This window comes from Odocoileus virginianus, chromosome 2, assembly GCF_023699985.2.
Source record: "Odocoileus virginianus isolate 20LAN1187 ecotype Illinois chromosome 2, Ovbor_1.2, whole genome shotgun sequence".
NCBI classification, from domain to species: Eukaryota; Metazoa; Chordata; class Mammalia; order Artiodactyla; family Cervidae; genus Odocoileus; species Odocoileus virginianus.
Window position 1 is genome coordinate 95,140,265 of NC_069675.1, and position 11,137 is coordinate 95,151,401.

Genomic DNA, 11,137 nt, shown 5'->3' on the forward strand with positions numbered 1-11,137 from the left:
GCCTGGAGATTAAGATTTGGGAAAGTGGGGTTCTTTCATCTGCCTTCTAAGGCTGTGATGGAGGCTGTGAAGGTGAGTTGACGCCCCAGAGCGCAGGGGCTGGGCACGCGGAACACACAGGCTCGGGCTCCGTGCACCGGGTAGGTAGGGCACACGCTCAGGCGCACAGGCTAGGGGGCTCCAGTTGGGATGCACGGGGCTGGGGTGCAGGGACCCGGGCGCACAGGCTGGGGAGAACTAGACTGGGGCGCTCGGGCTGGAGTTCAAGGGCCTGGGCACCCGCTGGGGCGCAGCATCCGGCGCGCACCGGGGAGCCGATCCCCACGCCCTCGAGACCGGGACGCCGGGCGGCGGGCTGCTGCAGGAGGTACCGCTCGCGCCGCCGGCGTGTAACCTGATATTTTTCAACACGGCCCCCCAGAGGAATTTTTCCATTACCCAGGCAGCACCGCACGCCGCAGCCTTTCCTCTCGGCCCGCCTGGCTTGCCCGCCGCCCCCCGCCATCCCCCGCCCCGCGCAGCCCCTCCGGGCCGCGGAGCCCAGGCACTTTGTGCAAATGTAACCTTTCCGCAGGCCCCGCCTCCGCCAGGAAGCTGCGCGCCGGGTTGCCAGGAACGCGGCTCGCGCTCTCGGAGCTGGAAGGCGGCCCGTTAATCAGCGGCGGCTGACAGAAAATCAGACAGCCCGGGCGGCCGGACGGCCTCGGGCCTCTCCCTCCCGGCGCCTCCGCGCCTCGCTCGCTGCGCGCCGGCTCTTTGTTCCCCCGGCTCGCACTGCTCTTCCCGGCGAAGGGCTGCGTCTCTCCATCACGCCCCCCTTTTCTCCCCTATGCTCTGTCCTCTCCTCTCTTGCTTCCCGCTCTCTCCCCATCCTGCCAGATTGCCTCATCCTCGCTTCCTTTCCTTCTCCTGGACAGCAGCACTCCAAAGAAAAGGCGCTCACTCACCCCGTTCTTCGCCAGCCTCTTGGGGGGAGGCTGGGCTCCCCAGAGTGTGACTCTTGATAACATCTTCCCCACCATCTCCCCTGGGATCTCAGGGCTGGCCCCTGCCCCAGATAGAAAGATCTTCGCCAGAGCTTTATGAATGACCTGAAGGTAGAGGAATGCATGAAACCCTTGAAATTATATGTCCCACTCTGGGTGCTTGGCGAGGTGGCAGGTAGCGGGTGGGATGTCCAGAGGTTTCCTGGGTTTTTCAAAGTAGTCAGTGACTCAGAAAAGTTAGAAATCACAGCCCTAGAGATGCTTCCCTTGCATCTTCATTATTCAGCACATATTTATGGAGACCTGCTACAGGCCAGGTGCGTGCTAAGTCCTGCAGCTACAGCTGTGAACTCCAGAGGAGGACTCTCATATTAGATATACTACAAGTCAATGACATTACAGGTGCCCTGGAGCTACGCAGTCACCGGGGAGAGGCTGAGCGCAGTGACAGGTGAGTCCAGCCTGGGCTGGGGCAGGGGTGGTGTCTGAGGACTTCACAGGTCCCCTAGGTCCTACTCAGCCTGCACCCCAGCCTCCCCACTCGCAGAGCAGGGGCCAGGCCAAGGCAGTGCCTCTCCACCTCTGTTCCCACAGCCACCATAAGAAGTACTCAAAGCATGCAGCGGAGGATGGGGGGGAGTGGCTGGGGTGAGGGGTGGGGACCCTAGGACCTCCGCCTGTGCTCTCTTCAAGGCAGTAGAGCTGGCAGAGTGACTGACCCAAAGGTCACCATGTTCTAGGTGGACAGTCTCAAAATGTGAGTGTGGGTTTGTTTTGTTTTTAGTATTTATTTGGCTGCGCTAGGTCTTTGTTGTTGCATGCAAACTCTTAGTTGCAGCATGTGGGCCCTGGTTCCCAGACCAGGGATCAAACTCAGGCCCCCTACATTGGGAACGTGGAGTCTTAGCCCCTGGACCACCAGGGAAGTCCTTGGGTTTGTTTAGTAGTAAGAACACTTGCTAGCATCCATGGAGCGACTGCTCTGCAACAGGCGCCACGCTAAGTATTTTGCATGCATCATCTTTCATTCGATTACTCCTTTGCTTTCTAGGCACCCTGCCAGACGTTGGCAGGGGGCACTTCTTGCCCTCATGGAGCTCACAGTCTGCTAGAGCAGAGACAATAGACAATTAATAAATGTTACAGCCAGTGACAAGGGCTGGGAATGAAATACGCAAGGTAATGAGAGAGATAGCAACCAGTGTGTATGACTGGAGGCAGGTGGTAGCTACACTGTCTAGGGATAGTCAAGGAGGCCATCCCTGAGGAAGGGGCATTCAAACAGAGATAAGGGGGCGAGCAGAAGCTAGTCCCCTGAAGGGCTGGTTCCCTGAAGAGCCAGAGAGAAATTTTGCAAGCAGAAGGACCAGCCCACAAAATGTTCTACCATTCTTACAACTACCTTGGGAGATGGATGCCACTACTGCACCCATTTTACAGATGAGGAAACTGAGGCTCAAAAAATAAAATTCCTTCTGGCCGCGGGTTACCCCGCTAGGAAGAAGCAAAGCAGGTCCTGGAATCCAGGCCTTCCCCCAACACTTTCCACTTTCTCCTCCTGCTGCCCCACTCCCCACGTCCTTCCTGGTCAGCAGGCCCTCTGTAGAGGGAGCAGTGGGTAGCAGTGTTCAGTGCAAAGTGCTCTAGTCTGGACCAGGAGGCCTGAGTTCTAGTCCCTTCTCTGCCTCTTCCAGCAGGGTGACCTTGGGCAATTCACCTACTCTCTCTGGAGTTAGGTTCCCCCTCTGTGTACAAGGATAGTAAAGGCACGCCTGTCACAAGGTTGTAATCCAGTGAGGTCAAGGGCATGGAATGTTTAGCAGAAACACTGCACCCAGAATGGAGAAGAAAATGGCAACCCACTCCAGTATTCTTGCCTGGGAAATCCCATGGACCGAGGAGCCTGGCAGGCTACAGTCCATGGGGTCGCAAGAGTCGGACATGACTTTAGTGACTAAACCACCACCACCTGCACCCAGTAAGTGATCAGTGTGATCCTAGATGACACCAGATTAAATGAAGGGTTGTACTGAAGTAAGCGGTTTCAGGGACTTCCCTAGTGGCCCAGTGGCTAAGATTCTGTGCTCCCAAAGCAGGGGGCCCAGGTTTGATCCCTGGTCAGGCAACTAGATCCCACCTGCAACTAAAGATCCCACAAGCCGCAATTAAGATCTGGCTCAGCAAAATAAATAAATACTAAAAATAAAAAAAAAAAACCTGGTGAAAATTAGACAGGATTTTTTGTTGCTGTGAACGCCAATGCTAAAGGGCCCATGGTGAAGCTGCCCGATGCCCCTTCCTCACCACCTTCCCAAGCACCCAGCCTTTGTCTAACTGTCCACAAGCTGCCCCAGCGATGCTGTTTGCAGGTTTGCCCATAAGAGGTGGCAGGGAGATTTTGCTCACGGCACCCCGGCCTCTTTTTTTTTAAAAAAAGAATTTATTTTTTACAATCCCCCTCCCACTCCTGTGCTCCTGGGCTGGATACAGGAGAGATGAAGGGCAAGGAATCCCTGAGGAGGATGGGGAACTAAATTCTGAGGCTACAGAAAGAGGAATCACAGCTGGTGGTTAATTTCCAGTGTGCACTTGGAGCCAGGCAGACCTCAGGTCTGTGAATGACCTCCACCCTCTTGTCTATAAAATGAGGGTGATGAGAAGAGCAGTTCCTTTGTAGCTGATCATGTTGGAAAGGCCTTAGCGAGTTCCTGGCCCCAGAGAAGGCTCTGCTCTTGTCGGTAAACCTTTTTTATGGTGGTGTTTCTGCCCTGGGAGGTTGGGAAGACAGGATGGAGGAGGACCATGTGAGCTCAACACTGTAGGACAAAGAACTGGAGGGCTCAAAGGAAGGGAATGACATCAGGAGCTTGGGGTGAAGACATGCACACTACTGTATATAAGATAACCAATGAAACCCACTGTAACAGCCCAGGGCACTCTGCCCAAGACTGTGTGATAACCTATATGAGAAAAGACTCTTAAAAAAAAAACAAATATATGGGACTTCTCTGGTGGTCCAGTGGTTAAGAATAATAAATTAATAAAACTTTTTAAAAAAACTTTAAAAAATAAGAATGTATGTATAACTGTACCACTTTGCTGTACATCTGAAACGAACACAATTTGTAAATCAACTCTAATAAAATTAAAATATTTTAAAGCAACAACAAAAAAGAGGGACTTCCCTGGTGGTCCAATGGTTAAGAATCTACCTGACAGTGCAGGGGACATACGTTTGACCCCTGATCTGGGAAGACCCCCACATGCCGAGGAGCAACTAAGCCCATGAGCTGCAGTGACTGAGTCCACACTCTAAAGCCCATGCTCTGCAACAAGAGAAGCCACTGCAATGAGAAGCCCGTGTACCCCAACAAAGAGAAGCCCCGTCTTGCTGCAACTAGAGAGCCTGCCTAGCAATGAAGACCCAGCATAGCAAAAATAAATAATAAAAAAATTTTTTTAAAAGAAGAAGAAAGGGATTGGCAGCAGAGAAGCCCCTCGGGAATGGCAGACAGGCAAGGGGGAGCTGAGGAGGGGGGAGAGGGGTGGGACTGGATCTGAGCAGTCTCAGGGCACACTGGGCAAGCCCCCTGGACAACTGGCTGTCTTTTCCACACGCTGCTCCAGTGAGGATGCTTCTGGCTGCAGGTAACAGGCATCTTGACTCAGGCTGGCATAAGTATAAGCTAGTTTGCTAAGTCGTGCCCAACTCTTTGCAACACCTGGACAAAACATGCAGCCCAGTGTGGGGCCGGCTGCCGGGTCAGGGCTGTCCCTTCTTCACCCAGAGCTGAATCCTCAGGGAACAGTGGAGGCCACCTGGTTTCTTCCTGGAGTCCAGCAGGAGGGAAAGAGGGCCTCCCACAGCCAGAGGAGAGTGAAAATGCTAGCTTAAAACTCAACGTTCAAAAAACAAAGATCGTGGCATTTGGTCCCATCACTTCATTGCAAATAGATGGGGGAAAAAATGGAAACAGTGACAGACCTTATTTCCTGGGCTCCAAAATCACTGTGGATGGTGACTGCAGCCATGAAATTAAAAGACACTTTCTCTTTGGAAGGAAAGCTATGACAAACCTAGACAGCATATTAAAAAGCAGAGACATCACTTTGCCGACAAAGGTTCATCTAGTCAAAGCTATGGTTTTTCCAGTAGTCATGTATAGATGTGAGAGTTGGACCATAAAGAAGGCTGACGCTGAAGAATTGATGCTTTTGAACTGTGGTGCTGGAGAAGGCTGCTGAGACTCCCTTGGAAACAAGGAGATCAAACCAGTCAATCCTAAAGGAAATCAGTCCTGAATATTCTTTGGAAGGACTGATGCTGAAGCTGAAGCTCCAATACTTTGGCCACCTGATGTGAAGAGCTGACTCATTGGAAAAGACCCTGATGCTGGGAAAGACTGAGGGCAGGAAAAGGGGGCGACAGAGGATGAGATGGTTGGATGGCATCATCAACTCAGTGGAAGGAAATGGGTTTGAACAAACTCCAGGAGACAGTGAAGGACAGGGACGCCTGGGGTCTGCATGCTGCAGCCCACGGGGTCACCAAGAGTCAGACACAACTGAGCGACTGAACAGCACAGCCTAGATCTCAGACCCAAACCAGTGCTGCTACACACTGGCGAGGGTTGGGGGCACCACACACAGCAGGAAGAAGGGTCTTTTGTTTTACGAAGACCATTAACCTTGGGGTCAAGGGCTGGGAACCTGATCTCTACCCCTTGCTGGGCTCACAGCATGATGGGCTGGGTCCACCTCACCTCGATGTCCACAGTGTCCAGCCCAGGGCCTGGTATACAGTAAATGCTCCATGAGGACTTGTTAAATGAATCGTGCCCTATTTCTGTAAGTTCAGAGAATCAGGAGAGAGCAGGCATCAGTTAAATAAACAAGCCTTCAGATCAGGATTTCTCAGGACAGTGTCTGGAATCACTAGGAGGATGAGTGATAGGCTGAATAACTCCTAAAGACACCAGGTCATAGTCCCTGAAACCTGTGAATGCTTCCTGATAAAGCAAAGGGGGTGCTGCAGATGTGATTAAATGAAGGATCCTGAGATGGGGGAAGTTATCCCAGAGTGTCTGGACAGGCCCTAAATGGAATCACAATTGTCTTTATAAGAGGAAGACACAGGAGATTTGATGGGAGGAAAGGTGATCTGAAGACAGAAGCAGAGACTGGAGCGATGGGGCCACAAGCCAAGGAATGCCAGCAGCCTCCCGAAGCTGGAAGAGGCAAGGAACAGATTCTCCTCTGGGGCCTCCAGAAGGAACTATCCCTGCTGACACTTGTCTGAGCCCAGTAAGACTCAGTTTGGACTTCAGCCTCCAGAACCATGAGAGGATAAATTTCTGTTGTATTAATATTAAGCCACCCAGTCTGAGGTCAGATATTACTGCAGCCCTGGGAAACAAAGATGGGACGGCTATTAAAATGCAGATTGTTGTTGTTTAGTTGCTAAGTTGCATCAGACTCTTTGCAACCCCCATGGACTGTTGCCTGCCAGGTTCCTCTGTCCATAGGATTCTCCAGGCAAAGAATACTAGAATGGGTTGCCATTTTCTTCTCCAGGGACTCGAGCCAGGGATGGAACCCAAGTGTCCTCCACTGGCAGGTGGATTCTTTACCACTGAGCCACAAGGGAAACCCTACAATCCATGTTAAGTTCAGTCCAGTTGCTCAGTCATGTCTGACTCTTTGTGACCCCATGGACTGCAGCACGCCAGGCTTCCCTGTCTACCACCAACTCCCAGAGCTTGCTCAAACTCATGTCCATCGAGTCGGTGATGCCATCCAACCATCTCATCTTCTGTTGTCCCTTCTCCTCCTGCCTTCAGTCTTTCCCATCATCAGGGTCTTTTCCAATGAGTCAGTTCTTCACATCAGGTGGCCAAAGTATTGGAGCTTTAGCTTTACCATCAGTCCTTCCGATGAATATTCAGGACTGATTTCCCTTGGGATTGACTGACTGGATCTCCTTGCAGTCCAAGGGACTCTCGAGAGTCTTCTCCAACACCACAGTTTAAAAGCATCAATTCTTTGGCACTCAGCTTTCTTTATGATCCAACTCTCACATCTATACATAACTACTAGAAAAACCACATCTTTGACTATACAGAACTTTGTCAGTAAAGTAATGTCTCTGCTTTTTAATATACATCTAGGTTTGTCATAGCTTTTCTTCCAAGGAGCAAGGAGAATGGAAATCACAATTACAGAAAACTAACCAAACTGATCCCTTGGATCACAGCCTTGTCTAACTCAATGAAACTGTGAGCCATGCTGTGGAGGGCCACCCAAGATGGACGGGTCATGGAGAGTTCTGACAAAACGTGGTCCACTGGAGAAGGCAATGGCAAACACTTCAGTATTCTTGCCTTGAGAACCCCATGAACAGTAGGAAAAGGCAAAAAGATATGACACTGAAAGATGAGCCCCCCAGTCGGTAGGTGCCCAATATGCTACTGGAGATCAGTGGAGAAATAACTCCAGAAAGAATGAAGGGACGGAGCCAAAGCAAAAACAATGCCAAGTTGTGGATGTGACTGGTGATGGAAGTAAAGTCTGATGCTGTAAAGAACAATATTGCATAAGAACCTGGAATGTTAGGACCATGAATCAAGGTAAACTGGAAGTGGTCAAACAGGAGATTGCAAGAGTAAACATCGACATTTTAGGGATCGGAGAACTAAAATGGACTGGAATGGGTGAATTTAACTCAGATGATCATTATATCTACTACTGTGGGCAGGAATCCCTTAGAAGAAATGGAGTAGCCCTCACAGTCAACAAAAGAGTCCAAAAGTACTGCAGTACTTGGATGCAATCTCAAAAAACAACAGAATGATTTCTGTTAGTTTCCAAGGCAAAGCATTCATTATCACAGTAATCCAAGTCTATGCCCCAATCAGTAATGCTGAAGAAGCTGAAGTTGAATGGTTCTATGAAGACCTACAAGACCTTCTAGAACTAACACCAAAAATCCACATTACTGGGTTCCAAACTAGAAACATGGGATGCTGGGCCAGAGACTCTACATTTTAAGCAAGTTCTTCCTCCTTCTCCCCTGCCCTGCACACTGAAGCATGAGGAAGCTCTGCCTCGGAAGAGAAAGGTGACTGGGACTTGATTCACACAGAACACGGTCCTCTTTGGGGTCCAGAGAACCCAGTCCTGTGAAACTCACCAGCTCTCCCAGGAGCCCTGCCCCAAGGCCACAGATATGCTGGGCCTGACCTGGGCCTGCCTGGGCCCCCTCTTCTCCTCTCATTTATTGTTCCCCTCGTCTACCAGTCTTCAGCATCCCTCATCACAGATCATAGCACCAGACTGTGGTTCCCCACTAAGGGCTGCAAGCACCCCACAACCAAGGCAGGATTGGTCCTATCCTAACCATCACGGGTCCCCAAATTATTTCTGGCACACACGGAGGGCTCAGCAAACACTTGACTGTGCCCATGATGTCATTGGCCCTTCTGTACCCCCCAGACCTTCTGGTAGTTAGTGAGACAGAAGCTGGGCAAGAGCTGGGGGCTGGTTCCCTGGTCCCAGCCCCTCCTGTAGAAGCAGGCCAGACCCCCAGATGCTACAAAGGAATGCAGGCAGAGCTCCTCCATCCCCTCCCTGCCTGTACCCTGTCCCCCCACCTGCACGACCCCGTGCGGCCTGCCAGCAGGTAAACAGAAGAGTCTGGGAAGGAAGAACCCACAGCAGCCTGGCTCTTCAGGGCTGGAAGGGAAGAGAGTGGAGGGGACCCAGCACTGCCTTTCCTTTGGGACACTGTTTCTCACCTGTGCCCGCCTCTAAGTAGCTGGGGGACTGGCCGTGAGCCCACCCCCTTCCATCCCAGGTCCTCCATCCTTCAGCCAGTGGGTCTCAACACCAGGGTCCCCCAGAGTTCAGAAGCAGGATTCCTGCATTCTTTCAGAAGGCATGATGTCCAGAGTGTTTTGTTTCAGTTTTTTGGCCGTGCCAGGCAGCATATAAGTTCCCTGACCAGGGATCAAACCCGTGCCCCCTTCAGTGGAAATAGAGAGTCCTAACCACTGTACCATCAGGGAATTCCCCAAATGTCTTGTGTGGGGACATGACTACTCCCCAGTTCAAAGCAGGTCTGCTGCTCCCCGGCCGTGTTCGCTCAACCTGCGGCTTTCACTTGCTGAACTCACCCAGCTCTGAAGACTCGTGGGTCTTCCCTCACTCTATACTCGGGCCTAAAGCAACCTTGCAAATAAGTGGGGCTATTTCCCAGCCCATGGAGGGCTGATGGCAAAATGATCAAGTCTAGCCCTTCTTTCTACCAGCCCGGGATAGACGGTCGCTGCTGACTTCCTCCGTATCATTCTCTTAAATCCTCCATAGCTCCCTATTGCCTACAGCAGTCATTTCCAAACCTCCCTTTTCTATACCTGTGTTTATAAAACAGATGAAGACAGCTGCTCAGGTTGAGGCAGGAGTGGAGACAAGGCTGAACTCTGCCCCCACCCTCCTGTCTCCTGGAATGGTTTGCTTATGTTGGCAAACCATTAGCCAAGAGATAAGGCAGATACGACTGTAGCCCGCAGATCTCCCACCCCTCCTTGGCTGGCCTCTTGGGACAGGGGTCATGGTTGCCGGAAGCCTCCCCAGAAGAGGCTACACTTCTGAGGCCAGCAGAGTCCCCGCCTCCCGATGCCTACAGTTGTTGTTCTTTAGTCGCTAAGTTGCATCCCACTCTTTCAACCATGGGGACTGTGGCCCACCAGGCTCCTCTGTCCATGGGATTTCCGTGGCAAGAATACTGGAGTGGGTTGCCATTTCCTTCTCCAAGGGATCATCCCCATCCAGGGATCAAACCTGCGTCTCCTGCATTGGCAGGCGGATTCTTTACCACTGAGCCCCCGGGGAAGCAGTGCCTACAGAAGCACCCACAAATATCTGAGGGACCACCACCCCACACCAGGCCCTGTGCTAAGCGCTAGGGTACACGAGGCAGACGTGATTGCCTCCAGACAGCAGGAGCCTTTGGGTAAAGGCCTGGCATCCAAGAGACAAGTCCAGGGACAGATGGACGCAAATGGCAACAAGTGCCATAAAGACGACAGAGGCAAGAAGAGGAATGTGGCATGAGGGCTGGGGGACAACGTCAGACCAGGGGATCAGGGGAGGCCGAGATCTCTGAGAGGTCCAGGAACAGAGCGTCCAGACAGACATAACAGCGTATGCAAAGGCCCCGAGGCTCTATGTGCTTCTAGTCAGGAATCAGGGGATGAATAAAAGCGTCATATCAAGTCTCTCCCACTCCACAAAGAACAGGTAACACAGTAACCTCACTCATCAGTCAGAGACCAGAAGTTGGAATAGCCATTGACGGGAGATGGGATAAATAAATGGTGACATTCAACTGAACAACAGGTACTCATGTGCTCAGTGACATAGATGAATCCCCAAAATATGTGGAGCGAAAAAGCCAGGCATAGGGACTTCCCTGGTGGCCCAGCGGCTGAGACTCCAGGCTCCCAATGCAGGGGGCCACGGTTTGATTCCTGGTCCGGGAACCAAGTCCCACTAGCCTCAATTAATCGAAGATCCTGTGTGCAGCAACTAAGACCCACCGCAACCAAAGACATGAATACCGTTTTTTAAAGCCAGGCATAAAAGAGACCCTCCTCTGATTATGCTGCTGCTGCTGCTAAGTCACTTCAGTCGTGTTCGACTCTGCGCAACCCCATAGACAGCCCACCAGGCTCCCCCGTCCCTGTGATTCTCCAGGCAAGAATACTGGAGGGGGTTGCCATTTCCTTCTCCAATGCATGAAAGTGAAGTCGCGATCCCATAGACTGCAGCCTATCAGGCTCCTCTGTCCATGGGATTTTCCAGGCAAGAGTACTGGAGTGGGGTGCCATTGCCTTCTCCGTCCTCTGATTATACTTGTGTGTAAATGGAAAGCAAGCTGTCCTGGTGAAGGAGAGATTAGCAGATCCCTGTGGGGTGGAGCATGACGGGAACATCCCCAGGTGATGGAGCCTGGATCCTTGCCCAGGGTAGTGATCACACAGGAACAGACATGTATGAAACCGCGGAGCTGTTTGTGTAACCCGAGAGCGTTCCAGCTTCTGTAAAGTACACGGCAGGGAAGTACCGAAAGGCAGAGACACACAGTTTGCCCT

General features: G+C 51.7%; 1 long non-coding RNA gene across 4 annotated transcripts in view; it reads right to left on the reverse strand.

The window, feature by feature from the left end:
* Positions 1-11,137, reverse strand: part of LOC139030833 (uncharacterized) — a 65,676-nt gene that overhangs the window by 39,693 nt on the left and 14,846 nt on the right. Inside the window, exon 2 of one of the 4 annotated variants that reach the window (XR_011483248.1) lies at positions 948-1,091. The exons of the other annotated variants lie outside the window; for them this stretch is intronic. This is a non-coding gene — a long non-coding RNA (uncharacterized lncRNA). The remainder of the gene's footprint in view (positions 1-947; positions 1,092-11,137) is intronic. 4 annotated transcript variants of the gene reach the window in all.